The sequence below is a fragment of the Manis javanica genome, chromosome 16 (genome assembly GCF_040802235.1).
Source record: "Manis javanica isolate MJ-LG chromosome 16, MJ_LKY, whole genome shotgun sequence".
Classification (NCBI taxonomy): Eukaryota; Metazoa; Chordata; class Mammalia; order Pholidota; family Manidae; genus Manis; species Manis javanica.
Window position 1 is genome coordinate 28,780,010 of NC_133171.1, and position 14,067 is coordinate 28,794,076.

The 14,067-nt window shown below is 40.3% G+C and overlaps 1 long non-coding RNA gene across 1 annotated transcript; it reads left to right on the top strand.

Moving 5' to 3' along the window:
• Positions 1 to 1,852: 1,852 nt before the first annotated feature.
• LOC118971377 (uncharacterized) lies at positions 1,853 to 6,389 on the top strand. The gene is made up of 4 exons (XR_005059792.2): positions 1,853 to 2,051; positions 4,877 to 5,079; positions 5,381 to 5,763; positions 6,291 to 6,389. It is a non-coding gene; the product is annotated as an uncharacterized lncRNA (long non-coding RNA).
• Positions 6,390 to 14,067: the final 7,678 nt, after the last annotated feature.

A 14,067-nucleotide genomic window follows, 5' to 3' on the forward strand; every position in this document is an offset into this window, starting at 1 on the left:
GGCGCTCCTACAGGAACCCAGGCCAGAGATGTTGATCTGTACGTAAAGGTATCCAGACAAAAGGAAAAAATGAAAGAAAAACAAAACAAAACAGATTTTGATCCTACTATCAGTCAAGGTAGAATTGAGGCCGAAATGAATGGAGAAAGAGAATGAAGACACTTCATAAGGCGAAAGGCCATACACTACAATGTGGCTATCTGTTGATTTTGAAGATTTGTGGGCCAAATAAAAAAGAATACTCCCTAAAAGCAGATGCTACAGGAAACAGTGATAAATTGACAGAATATATTAATCATAGATTTTAGTTATTCCTAGTTCAAGATAGGTCAAGTGCACAACACTATGAAATGTTCGGGGAAAGTTTTAAAAACTGCCTCAAAATGCAAAAGCCATGAAAAAACGGCTGACAAATTTAATTATATATCTTAAGTGTTTATATTGTGCCAACAAACATAAGCAAAGTCAAAAGAAAGTTGGCAAACTAGGAGAATATATTTGCTTCAAAGATCACAATGCGGTCATCTCGCCAGCATAAAAAGAACCCTTATAATCTGATGGCAAAAAGAATCCAAAAAACTGATTTAAAAACATGGGCAAAATCCATGAGTAAAGAATTCACCAGAACAGGTATGAAATCAGCCTTTAAACTTATGAAAATTCTGGATTCTACTCATAATAAGAAAAATAAAGCATAAACTACACTGAGCTATTACTTCTCAGCTATGATATTGACAAAAATTAACTGGTGTCAGATACCACCGTATAAAATTGCGATTGTTTGGCAGTTCGCAGATCCAGCCATTGATGATTGCGAGGGACCTGATTGGAGGACTGTACCGTGTGCCCCCCCCAGGGGGTGGAGTAATATTCCCCCATTAGTGCATTAGAGCAGTGTGAGGAGTACCCGGGAGCGGGCTCAGAGCCAGATCTTCCTGGCTCAGCTCTGATTTCCGCAGTAGCCATGGTGGACGGCTCTGGGCAAGTCAGGCTTGTCTAGAACTGCCAGCGGCCACGTCAGGAATAGGATTTTACTACTTCCAGCCTTTCCCCAAGACCGTGGGAGTCCACTTGGCCCACATGTGTTTCGATCTGGGGACTCTGAAGTTAATCCTCTTGGGGATGCCCTCAGCCAGTGGGACATGACCCTGGTGGATTATTTAGTCTTTCAAGTGAACAGTTCTGCAAAGCACACTACATGTCAGGAGATTTGGCAGAATCCCCCCCTGCTGCCCACGGCAGGAAAACTGAAAATGCTCTCTGGTTTCACATATGCATCCTTCTCTGACCCCCCTGCCCAGCTCCTCACCTCTGCTTCCTGGGATCATCTCCAAATACACTGTGAATCCTACATCCTTCTTCCCCCAAGACACTCTGTAATACGTTGATCTCTTAATCAATGTATTTTTTCTTTGGGAAAAATCTCTTTTTGTCCATACAATGAAATTAATTCTTTCAACAGCTGGTGTCCATCTTCCTCATAACCATGGGCATTTCAAATGTAAGAAAAAAGGATTTGTGTTCCACTTGGTGATGACAAATATATTCTTTGCTTTCAGTAGAAATAATTGTATTGTCCTCAGCTGTAATTCACAGTGCTATTTTCTAACTTGAAATGGCTATTAACATTTACGCGCTCCAGTTTCAAATTCTCAGGCCATTATCTTATCAGTTCCAAAACATATGTTTCCTTAGAAACCCACTGTCATCATTTCACCCATGGATAATATCGAGCTAGCTATTGCCTATTCCTAGTCCACAAGCTTTTCATCCTTCTAAGTTCTTCTCTTTGTATCAGGAGTAAGAGCGGCAGAAACATTCCCCAGACTCTTTCAGCAGTAGATGCCTGGTTTATATTCTGCTAATGAAAAGCTGCTCCTTACGATGTGAGAGGGAGTAGCAGAAAGGAATCGAACAACTGCTGCATCAGTGCCAGGCATGTGCATTTTGGCAGAAGGCACACGAGCTTGTGCCACAAGAAACTGGGGCTCCCAGATAGCCTCCCACTAACCAGCGACTGTGAGGATGTAGGCAGCTGAGATCATTGACAGGTATTGTCTATAATTCTCTCATTTCTGCACTGCTGGGAAGTCGGTGGCCCTTTACCCTGACTTTCACTTCCTAAGCCTTTCAAATTCCCTAGTTTTCCTTCCTGTTTGAAATTCCTAGAATGTATTTGATTTTCCTGAAAAATTTTGAATTGTTAGTAAAGTCATTTAAGAAACATTTAAGATATAGGATATTTTACCTTGTTTTGTTATTATGGCTATTCTTGGAATCGTCTTATTTATACAATATTTGGATTTCTTACCCAATTTAATGATTTTTCTATTATTCCTCAGGTTATTTTCTAGCCCAGGGCTCTGCAAACTACTGTCTGTTCATATGGCTGTGCTCATCCAGGCATGCATTGTTTACAGCTACACTTAAATTGCAATGTCAGAGTTGTGTAGTTGTGACACAGACTATATGGAGTACCAAACTGAATATATTTACCAGTGAGACCTTTATACAGTAAAAGTGTGCTGTCAGTGTTCTAGACCACTCAACTCTTGTTAATATGCTGTGCATCCTTGTATAGTATAAGAGATTAATTTGGTTATCTTTATTGTAACATTCTTGTGGCAAACTTAATAATGAAATCCCACTGCCCTACAAGTCATAGAAATTTGAAGTTGTATGTATCAGGAATGGAATATGTCAGAAGGTAGGAGGCTTTGAAAAGGTATTTTAAGGAAGATGACCTCATGTATGTAATGATGATACCAGTTAAGACTTGCTGAGTAATTCAGATGTCCAGGCACTGTGCTGAACACTTTACAAGCATTAAGTCATATAATCCTTCCATCACTGCGACTCAGCTGCCATTTTACCCAGGACAAGGGAAAAGAATGATTATGTTTCCCAAGGTCACACAGCTAGTTAGTAGCTGACAGTGAACTCAAGTCTGACTCCAGACTGTGCAGTGTGCCTGTTGCATATTTTTATGAGGGAGATATTCACATGCTGTATGATACTTGAGATCATTTCACACTGAAGTAGGAAATGAAATTTAATTCCTGTCACTGTTGGTTAGGCTGCTCACATCCCTCATATTCTCTGTGTAGTAACAGCAGCTCAAAGACACACTCCCATGACATTTCTAAAAAGGAAGGCTTGCTGTGGTCCCGGGAAGCAGCTGGAAAGTGCATTTCCTGTCCTGCCGGGGCCCTAGGTGGGCATTCCTTCTGACTAGGCTCTACTCATCACATGCCAGGGTAATGGTGTTGGACAAGTTCATGTGTCTAATTAAAGGCGTGCCACCAATCTGCCGAAAATGTCAAATTCTGGCTGAAGGTACTGGGCACTCAGATAGTGCAATTTTCTATGCTGATAAAAACTTGGCGTCTTTTCCTTGAAATTGGAAAAGTAATTTCTATCCATGACCCCTGAGATCATTTGAAATGAAATTCAGAAAAACAGGGAGCAATTTGGCAGCCTTAAATTCTTGGCGGGAGAGTACTCCTTTCTCAGGATTTAGGTTTTTCCCTAGGGGGCATAATATTAGGCTGAATAACATCAAATTTGAGTGATATCACAGCTTTGGAATACTTACATGGACTTGCAAGTTTTTCTACTTTTATTATCAACTTCTCAGTGCATGAGGGCATTAGTGATGCATTTTGAAAATGGGTTACATACATCACCAACTTGGTAACTTTCAAGGTGGTCATCCTATACTGAACACAGACCAGCATTTACACTGTGAAGGAATGTTGCTGTGTATATCAACTGATTTTTTTAACAATTGATGAATGAGAAAGTAATACAGCTGAGCCAAATCTTAGGAAACTGTAGCTACAGGGAACCATTTTGAGAAAACTAGTCAATCAATAACATATTGCTAATAAAATTTATTCCTGTTAATGGAATTCTTTATAAGTACCTGTGCCGTTTTTTACCAGAACTTTTGGAGATATGCATGATTTTTCTCAGTGAACAGACACAGAAATCCTTTCTACTTAGTAAGATTATTAAACTGCCAGTGTTTAGGGCCGTGAGCTCTAACTCTGTATAGCAGTTGTCATGCAGGAGCTGTTAATGATATGAAATCCCTACATTATTCCACCAACTAATTATTTTAAACTGAATCTTACAGTTTCAGATTCTTTCCACTCCTGGTGAGAAGATGCACACTTGATTTGTTCTCATTAGAATCATGCACAGCATAGGAAAAGTGTCAAAATTCCAAAAGATAAATTTCACTTGATTGGATAGAAAGTCATTCTTCTTAATTATTTCTGACACCTCCTGCATTATGCTATGAGTATCTCAAGAGAAAAGAGAGAGCTCATCTCCTTTAAGAGCAGTTTATTGAGAGTGACATGCTATTGTCATTATCTGAGAAATCTAAAAGCCTACTTGGATAATCTAGGAAAATAATGAAAAACACAGCCTAAATGGTATTCAGCTGTGCAAAGCAGGATACCATGTCAACTATTTGTGGTTAATAAAACATTTTTTCTTTAAAGCATGTAAAGTACAAGATTGTATTCAACAACTGTATTTCTGAATGACCTGTGAAATCTAACTTGCACATTGTCAAATTTAAAATAGGAAGAGGTTTTCAAGCAATCACATTTACATGGGAGGTAACTGTATGTGTGTTACGGTTAAGACTTGACATCCATTGATCTCAGGGTAGGAAACTATTCAGTTGCCTCCAATGATGTTTTTAGCAAACTCGTGAGTTTGAAATGACACAGCTAGGATGGCACATGGGCAGGCAGTTACCATCACAACTGCTACTCAAGGGTCTCTGTCACTGGGGATATACAGCAAAACATGACTAAGAGAAGGTGATTGTGAAGACACCAGTGATTAACATTTTCGTTAGTGACTAGGACAGATGAGATTTGAAAGTCATCCAAAGATCTGTGAAGAAGGCTGAAGAGAAGACAGGATCAGCAGTGGAAGTGAGCGTTGAAAGTCTTCACGGTGACCCGAAGCGAATGGACTGGAGGAGCTGAAAGATGCACCCAGGTTAGACACTGCATCCGAGCCAGACAAAAAGCATCAGAAACAGAGACTTGGAGGAAGGTTAGTTATATTTTATATTACATATAACATAAATGTAAATTGAGCAAGACGTGCAAATGCAACTGTTTTGGAACGAAGAGAGTTCTGAGGACTGAGACAGTGCTGATTTCTGCACATGACGCCTCTGGGGCTTACACTCATTCCCACTCTTCCTTCTATTTAATTCATCATGCTTGACCAAGAATAATTGTCCCGAATTGTCCCAGACGGTCTTAGTTGTACTCTAGACTACTTCTGAAGCCTTTAGTATCAGTCAGTCACTACATGAATGCCTTATTCACATTTTTTTGTTCGATCTTAGGACTCCACATGCCTGCTTTCAAACACTTCTGAAATGTGACTGCTCATTACCCAGTCGAGTGTATCACCTTCTGCTCCAACCAATGCCGATCAAGTCGTAGGTGCCTCCTCCCTGTCCCTTTGCACTGCTGAATTGGGAACTTTTTTCCAAACCACACGAGTACCATGTACCGTGGCTTTTCCTCCCACAGTCCTAGTACCTCCCACCCTACAAGAATCAGCTTAGCCTTTGTTTCCTTAAGAAATACAACATCAATCAACTCAGTCCACATGAGGACCATACAACTGAAGAATTACTGAATTCCAGAAATGGACGGAACCTTCAGGAACACTTAGCAACAATCCTGTCACTAGGCAGACATGGAAATGAAACCTAAGTATAAGGTAAGGTGGACTCAACCAGTTAGTAGTAGATTGCCCTTTCCTCTTCCATCGTTTCAGATGATTTTTATTAATCAATACAGGAAATTGCATTGTCTTTTAAAGAGAGAGGCACTGGACACAAGTCTGTGCTGGAAACCAAATATGCTAATTATTGGTTTTGTGATGTTATAAATGTTAGCTTTAGCCTTTTTCTATCTTTAAAATGACAACAATAATAAGTGCTCTAAAATGTTATTGTAAAGATTCAATGAAAAAATGACATAATTTCTCTATCACACTGCCTGCAAACAGCAGGTGTTCAGTGTACATTACGTAACTAACTGATTTATGAATGTGTGCATGCTTTACTCCCCTAACTTGTGTACTCTCTTGCAAGGTCTCAAGAGTATTTTTACTTTTCTTATTGTATTACTTTCACCAACTAACCCAATAATAACATATTAAACATTTTGTACATTTTTTCAATAAGTTTAACTCCCCTTTTTATGTTTCTTCATATAGTTCTCTTCCTCAAATTCTGTTCACAGGGCATAGAGAACCTGTGATATTGAAAGAGAGCTACACTTAGCAGCTGAATACTCATCCCTGAAAGGACAGGTCAAAAGATTTCACCTCCTGGACAAAATGTATGTGAATGTCAGGCATTCATTTACTAATTTTTGCCGAGAATTTGAAGTACTCTTATATTCTTACTTGTTTTTAACTCTTCAGTGGCAGGGATCCTGTGCAGCTGGACTAACATTCCTAATGGATTGATGGCAACTTTCCAACACGGTGATAATATGGGGAGAGGTACTATAAAAATATTCCGATAACATAATTATACCGAATTTCTGTGACTGACTAATTTTGCACAGTGCTTCCTTCAGTAGTTTTGTTACTTTGAATGTAGTAAAAGTGGATTTGAGAATGGAATTAATTACATAAACACTCAATACTCACAAAATCTCTGATTCTATAGCCTCATATCACAAAACTGATATAATACCCTCAGAGGAATACTCTGTAAAGACCATAGAGATATTAATAGTCTGTTAGAAAAACTTGCAAATAGCTGTAATCCTGTGTTTGGAAATGGCATCAATACCTCATGAATATTAATATAAAGGAAGTTCCAAAATCAATAAATAAAATGTTTGATATTTTCTATGTTTCAGTGTCTACAAATGGCTGCTTGGATGTTTTCATATGTGGTCCTAAGACTGTATTGAGACAGCAAACACCCTGATATGCCTTCTTTAAATGTAGGCACTGAATACAGTGAAGCACCCACATTTCAAACCAAGGGTCCAGAGAAAACAAAGTCACGTTGAATATTGTTTCACGACGTCATAGAGGCGGCTTGAAGGCCTCCTTTATCGCCTCCTCCTAAACATTCGGCCTCTTGATACCAACTGAACTGTTTTCTTGAGGTTAAGAGTTTGTGGCAGACATTTCAAAAGTCATGAAGTCCATGGCTCATCCAGTTAGGAGGAGATTGCCTTTTCCTCTTCCATCGTTTCAGGTGATTTTTATTAATTAATACAGGAAATTGCATTGTATTCTGTACCTTCCTTTCACTTTTTAATGCACAATATGTCTAGGATGTTACCTAATGTCCGAAGTTCTTTCCACCCTTAATATTTCTTAAATCTGGGAATCAGGCCTAGGGTTTAAAAAGTCTACATCTTAAGAATCTGGGTAAATGTTCCCAAAACTGCCTTAGCAGAGCAGGGGGGAGAAAACGGGAGGCAGTGTCTAGAGTCAGGCATCATGAGATGCTTTGATGCCCCCTGGGCAACTGTCACCCTCATTTCCCTGGGAGCCACCTGCCCGGAAGGGCGACTCACTCCAGCCCAGAGGAGCTGGGAGCTTTGCCAGCGGCCCTTTCCAGATGCCAGGCAGCAGTCTGTGCATTAACCCCATCACTTCTTAAATTTTTAATGTTTCAATGGAGAAAACTTCAGGCTCCAGGTCAGATAGTTCTACCAACCGCCACAGCAGGTGACTTTGTAGTATAGTAATAGCTTCAAGGTGATTTGAAGTCAAGAAAAACAAAAAAAACATGGTCAAACATTGCTTTTTTTGTTCAGAGAATATTTTCTTCCCTTATGGGTTGTCTAACCACATCTATCCTTTCAAATATTATGGATAGTTACAGGCTGTGAAAGTCTTTTGTGATAGGTTCTCAGTGATTCCAAATATTCTAGATACCCCTGTTGGCCTTTACTTTCACAATGGTGAAGGAATTGTCAGTAAAGATGTATGCCCTTAATGAGAAAAGGATCAGAGCCCTACTGAGAAACTCCAGAGAAGAGACCTGACCCTTACAATCCATTAAGTCAAGATGTCCTTTCTCAGGCCAAGCACCTTGCTGCAAACTCTATCCTCAGCCCTGCTTCCTGGAAAGAGCTCTCACTCTCCATCACCATCAAGAGCCTCTTCACTATTTATAGGCTCTAGTCTCTGCCCCTGGCTCTCACACTCATGTCTCTGGGTTTACTGAGCGAGTTCCTTTACCCTTTTGTCCTAGGACCCATTTTTTTCAGTTGTTAATCATTTTTATTGCTCCTTTTTGGTTTCTTTCCAAATTCTCTGTAGCATGACTCAGTTAAGGATGTCAAATGAAACCCACTATGCTAATAAATATTTGACCAGTGCTGGAGTCAAGAAGAAAATGTCCTTGGTGATTTATACATATACCACTTGCCTGAAGTCTTCCTCGGCTAAAGATTAAATATTGTGGAACTTTGAGACCTTGAGGTTTGGCCTTAAAATGGCAAAATCAAGGTATGGGAGCTGTAGTAAAACCTGGAATGGAAAACAGATTCAAATTATGTAGGAGCCTTAGCACTGAGTATAACAGACAAAGGAAAATGCCCTAAAGACAAAATCAGAGGTAAAATGAGAAACTAAGTATCAAGAATGAGGAAGAAAGTGGAATTCAATGGGAGACGTGTTGCAGATGGAGTGATGTGTTCTTCACGAATGGAATGGAATGCCAAAAGGAAGCTAAGGGTCCCATATTCACCATGACTGGTCATTGCCCATTTAGGGGGCATAGGCGGAGTGAATCCAATGTGTACTTGAGACAGATGTTCTTTCTGTTTCCGTAGTAGCTTCTAGAATATTCAGCCATTTTATCAGTTATTAAAATATATTTAACATTGATGTCCTTATAATTATTCCAAATAAATCTGCATAGTAACATTTTGAACCATGTGAAGCAAACCCTCAATCCCCCAAATCTCTCCCAAAGAGCCATTCACTTTGAGATTTTACCAAAGTAGAGATGTTCTTGTACGAAGCTGAAATAAACAAAATGGTGCATCTCTTCTTGCCGATCACAAACACGAGTTGGAATTTTTGTTTCATTCACTCTTCTGTGTCCAGTGCCTTGGACTCTACGGCAGCTCAGCTCAGTGACAGTGAGGCAGCCAAATGAATGAATGAACAGCTCTCCTCTGGGGTCCTGCTCGGTGAGTGGTGATGCTTTATCACCAAGTTAAAAATGCAAGACTCAGCCTTGACAGCCCTTCTTCCTTTCTTCTCATGCAGTCTTGCCCCATGTGCAGACCACCAACACTCCCGTCCGACCCTGCCTCTCCCTTTCTTACATGTTGGACTTATTTTGTGCCCTTTTTAACACACGTGATTTGTTGAAATTGGTTTATTAGAATTCCCTTCTCTCGCTGCAGACAATTTTGCAAAATGCTGTTAGAATAATCAGAGTAATGTTTCTAAAATACAAGCATGATTGTAGCATATCCTAACTTAACAGTGTCCTCACATTTGATGTGTGGAAAAGCCCGCGTGCTGGCCCAGGGGCTCCTTGCTCCATCTCACGCTCACGTTCCACTTCCTTCCTCTGATCCTGTTTCCCACCCTCAATGCTCTAACGGTACCAATGGCTCTGCAGTCACTAAACATCAGTGTGCTTTTGCATCCATGCTATTTTTATCCATCTAAAAGTCCTATACTTCTTTCTTCCATTTTCTCTAACTTCTCCTATTCGATTTACATCTGAATCTTTTCCTTAGTCCCAGCTAACTCTGTTGAGCACACGTCTCTGCTCACAGATTTCTATTCATTTGTATTTCTTAGAACGTACACTCCCTCTAGCATTTTCTCATATTCTGATTAACAGCTCTTCTGAGTGTCCTTTTGTGGTTCCATCTATTCTGATAGTTCATCTGTGAAGACATTACATGCTGATGGGTCACAGGGCCTGGATCTACACCCTGATTTCACTTAAGCCTCTATTTCCTTCGTGGCAGATCTAATCCAAAGTGTGACTTCAACTTCCTTGGTTTTGTTTTTATTTTTTGCTCTGTTGAGATCTTGCTAAATTACATTTGCTACTCAGACATCCTCCGGAGCTTTCAACTTGAAACATGCTCCTTGATAGCTCCCAGGCACCTTAGACAAAACACATGTAAACACTTATTAATTTAACCTGTTTTTCCTCCGCCTTTCAATCTTTTAGAAATGCAGCCACAGCCTCACAATCGCTCAAGCAAGAAACCCAGATGCTCCTTCTCCCTCACCGGCTCTTCTAACATTTGTCTGTGTCCAGGGCCACCACCCCTGCTCAAAGCATCAGCATCTCACTCTCTCACCTGGAATTTCAATACCACCTACCCCAGAGCCCCAGCTGTGTTCTGACAATACACGTCTGATGTGTCTCTTCACTTCTTAAATCCTTCTATGTTTTTCCATTTCTCTTAGGTTAAAAGAAAAACATGAACCTGGATTATGGGACTCACCTCAAATATTTCACCACCCAGAGCCGCCTTTTATTTCTTTCTCTTTCCACCTGGAACTTCTTTCAGTTTTCATGATAGTCATAATGCCATAAAATTATATTCTTTAGACCAATCTTGCAGTAATTGTTCATATGTAAGTTTCCCAATTGTAAGCTTATTAAAAACAGGATATGTTTAACATTATATATGGTATTTATTAAATGTTCAGTAAATATTTGTTGAACAGCAGAAGGATCGATGCCTGAGTGCTATAAAAGCAGGTACATTAGTCTTATGCCTAGAATTTTTATGCCTTAAGGACACAAACTTTCTCTACTGTGAAAATAATCTCTTTTAACAGAAAATAAGGAGTAGTTTTATTTTCTATCACAAGGTTTAACATCTGTTTTTATTATTCTCTTATTTTTATTATATTTTATATGCATGCCATTACATTAGGCACTTTATTATCTATTATTTCTATCTATTACTATTATTATTTCTATTATTATTCAGATAAATCAGTGAGGTAGGTCCTGTTATTGATCCCCTTTCATCAATGGTGAAACTAATGTTCAATGAGGTTAAATAATTCCCCATTACTATCAAATGTATATAAAATACTGAAACAAAGATGTGAATGTTTCACTACAGAGCTCTTGCTTAATCTTTCTGCAATACTTTTACAAATACAAGATTTTCTTTGCTTATGTTATCAATTCTCTCCTTTTTCATTCCTCTCCTATGATAGTGAACAGTTCAGGATATACAGTCTTATTACTCTACCTCTGTCTGAATTTGACCTTATGTTAAAGCTTTCTTTTCCTATTTGAGGTCAGAAATAACTACAGTTTTTTTCCTTTCTTCTTCCCTCCCTCCCTCGGTACTTCACTAAACTCTGCAATTTAAAACCTAACAAACACTTTCTAAGGTATCTTTCCTTTCTACCACCACTCCTCAAGTTCCACACTGACTGTTCACAACTCTTGTGAATTTTAAGTAGAACCTCATGTTTTCCTAAGTGAGTTGTGCTTCAAAACTGTCCTTTACTTTCTGCTGACTTCAGAATGCATCTCAGCGGGTCTGTGTTTCCTCTCACACCCTTAGGAACCTCCCCCACCCAATCTTGGGTTCTTCTCTCACCCCCTGCGCTCCCGCCGCACAGCCTCTTCATCAGGCCAGGCTCCGTCCCCTCCAGGCTTTAGCGAATGCTAGTCCCGTGTGTGTGAAACATCTTCCCGACACTGACTGCCTGCTGCTTCTTTCCATCTTAGGTGTCAACTTCAGTGTTTTCCTCTCAGAGCAGTTCTTTCTGACCATCAAGGGAAAGTAGGCTCTCACCCCCCACCCATTCTTTCCTACCATTCTTCTTAGCTGTTTCCCAAGTCGTCACCATGTATTCATGTGTTCATTCACCTGTTTATTAACAGTCTCCGAGCCAGACTAAAATTACAGGAGGCCAGTGACCACGTCTTTTTTGTTCACCATGTCATGCGGGCATTTCACATTGGGGTCCGGCCAATAAACATTCCTTGATTGAATGAATAAAGTTTTACAGTGTCGGATGTTTAAGTAAACTTAATACAGATCAACTCTTCTTGCATCCCTGGAATAAATATGATTCAAGCTGTGTAAAGAAAATGTTTTGGTCCCTTTCTCCTGCTCATAAATTGGCCAACCAGCCCAGGCCCTCAGGTCCTGGGGCCAATACAGAGGGCCCTTCCTTTGCTCTTTATCAGATACAGAGAGCAAAGTCACAAGAGAGCACAATGTCTGGTGCTCCTCGGCGTGTTCAGACTCCGAGCAGGTGGGTTGGGTGTCATCCAGACTGATTCAGACCTTCAGTGGAGTTCTGAGGGGCAACCAGGAATGGGCAGGGGCTGGCGGAGCTACATACAACCACCATTTATAGAGTGAGACAAATCTCACAGTTGAACTTTGGAGATCTTATACAGAAAAACACACCACCCTGAATACTTCAAAGTAAACTTGATAGTATCACCCAGAGCAGAGCCAACCTTCATTCTCTTTGTATTGTACTTGCTGGTATTCAAAACTCATCCCTTATCTCCAGGTACTTTTCCCAGCTAATGGTCATTAAGACCATTCATTCATTTAATATCCATTTGACACTTACATATTAGCAACATATCTTTCACATTATAAAAATATAATACTTTTAAGTAGTTTCAGGAAGATTGATAGCATATTAGAAATACCCTTCTGTTTTGGATCAGGAGAATGCCATTTGGTGGCTTTGGAAAAATGCTTTACCCTGTTTGGACTTCAGTTTGTCCACTTAGGAAAGAGAGATTCTATCGTGCTTCCTCACAGATTTCTGTGTGCTCTAACCAGATAAAACCTGAAGTTTTTGAGAAATATAGCAAACATCAAAGATCAAATATGAAAAGATCAGCTTTCAAAACTCCATCAGTATCAAATCATCTTTAAGCTCACTTTCAGTGTTGTACTTACTATTATGTAATGTTTTAAAACACGGCTATGGGTCTCTGTTGCCTCTTTCATCTATTCTGAGCTGAGGAAAGGTTCTCCAAGTTTCTGCTGCCCTGCTTTCCATTAGAGAGAAAGACTCATGGCGTAGTAATTAGGCCCTAAAGACACAACTTCGGGGGTATTTGCATGTTTCATCTTTCAAGTTTCCATAGGAACTTCACAGAAACTCCCCATATTAGATTCCTACTGCTGCTGTCACAAGTTATAGCAAATTTAGTGGATTAAACACACACACACACACACTTCTAGGAATTTACCCTAAGAATGCAGCACTCCAGTTTGAAAAAGACATATGAACCCCTATTTTTATCGCAGCACTATTTACAATAGCCAAGATATGGAAGCAGCCTAAGTGTCCATCAGTAGATGAATGGATAATGAAGATGTGGTACATATACACAATGGAATATTATTCAGCCATAAGAAGAAAACAAATCCTACCATTTGCAGCAACATGGATGGAGCTAGAGGGTATTATGCTCATTGAAATAAGCCAAGTGGAGAAAGACAAATACCAAATGATTTCACTCATCTGTGGAGTATAAGAACAAAGGAAAAACTGAAGGAACAAAAACAGCAGCAGAATCACAGAACCCAAGATTGGGCTAACAGGAACCAAAGGGAAAGGGACTGGGGAAGATGGGTGGGTAGGGTGGGATAAGGGCGGGGAAGAGGAAAGGGGGTATTATGATTAGCATGTGTAATGTGGGGGGTGGGGGAAGGGGGAGGGCTGTGCAACACAGAGAAGACAAGTAGTGACTCTACAGCATCTTACCTCGCTGATGGACAGTGACTGTAATGGGGTTTGTTGGGGGGACTTGGGGTAGGGGGGAGCCTAGTAAACATAATGTTCTTCATGTAACTGTAGATTAATGATAACAAAAGAAAAAAAAAAGGAATGAGCTGTGGTGGAGCGAGCCGCCCAGTCCCACCAATGGGAGGGAGGCTCAGCCACGACCGCAGGAGCTCCCCGCCTCCCCACCCGGCCTCCCCCAACTTCCTGCCCAGCTGCGGCGCATCACTTCCGCCGCCCATGGTCCAGGGCTGGGTCAGGAAGCGCGAGGGA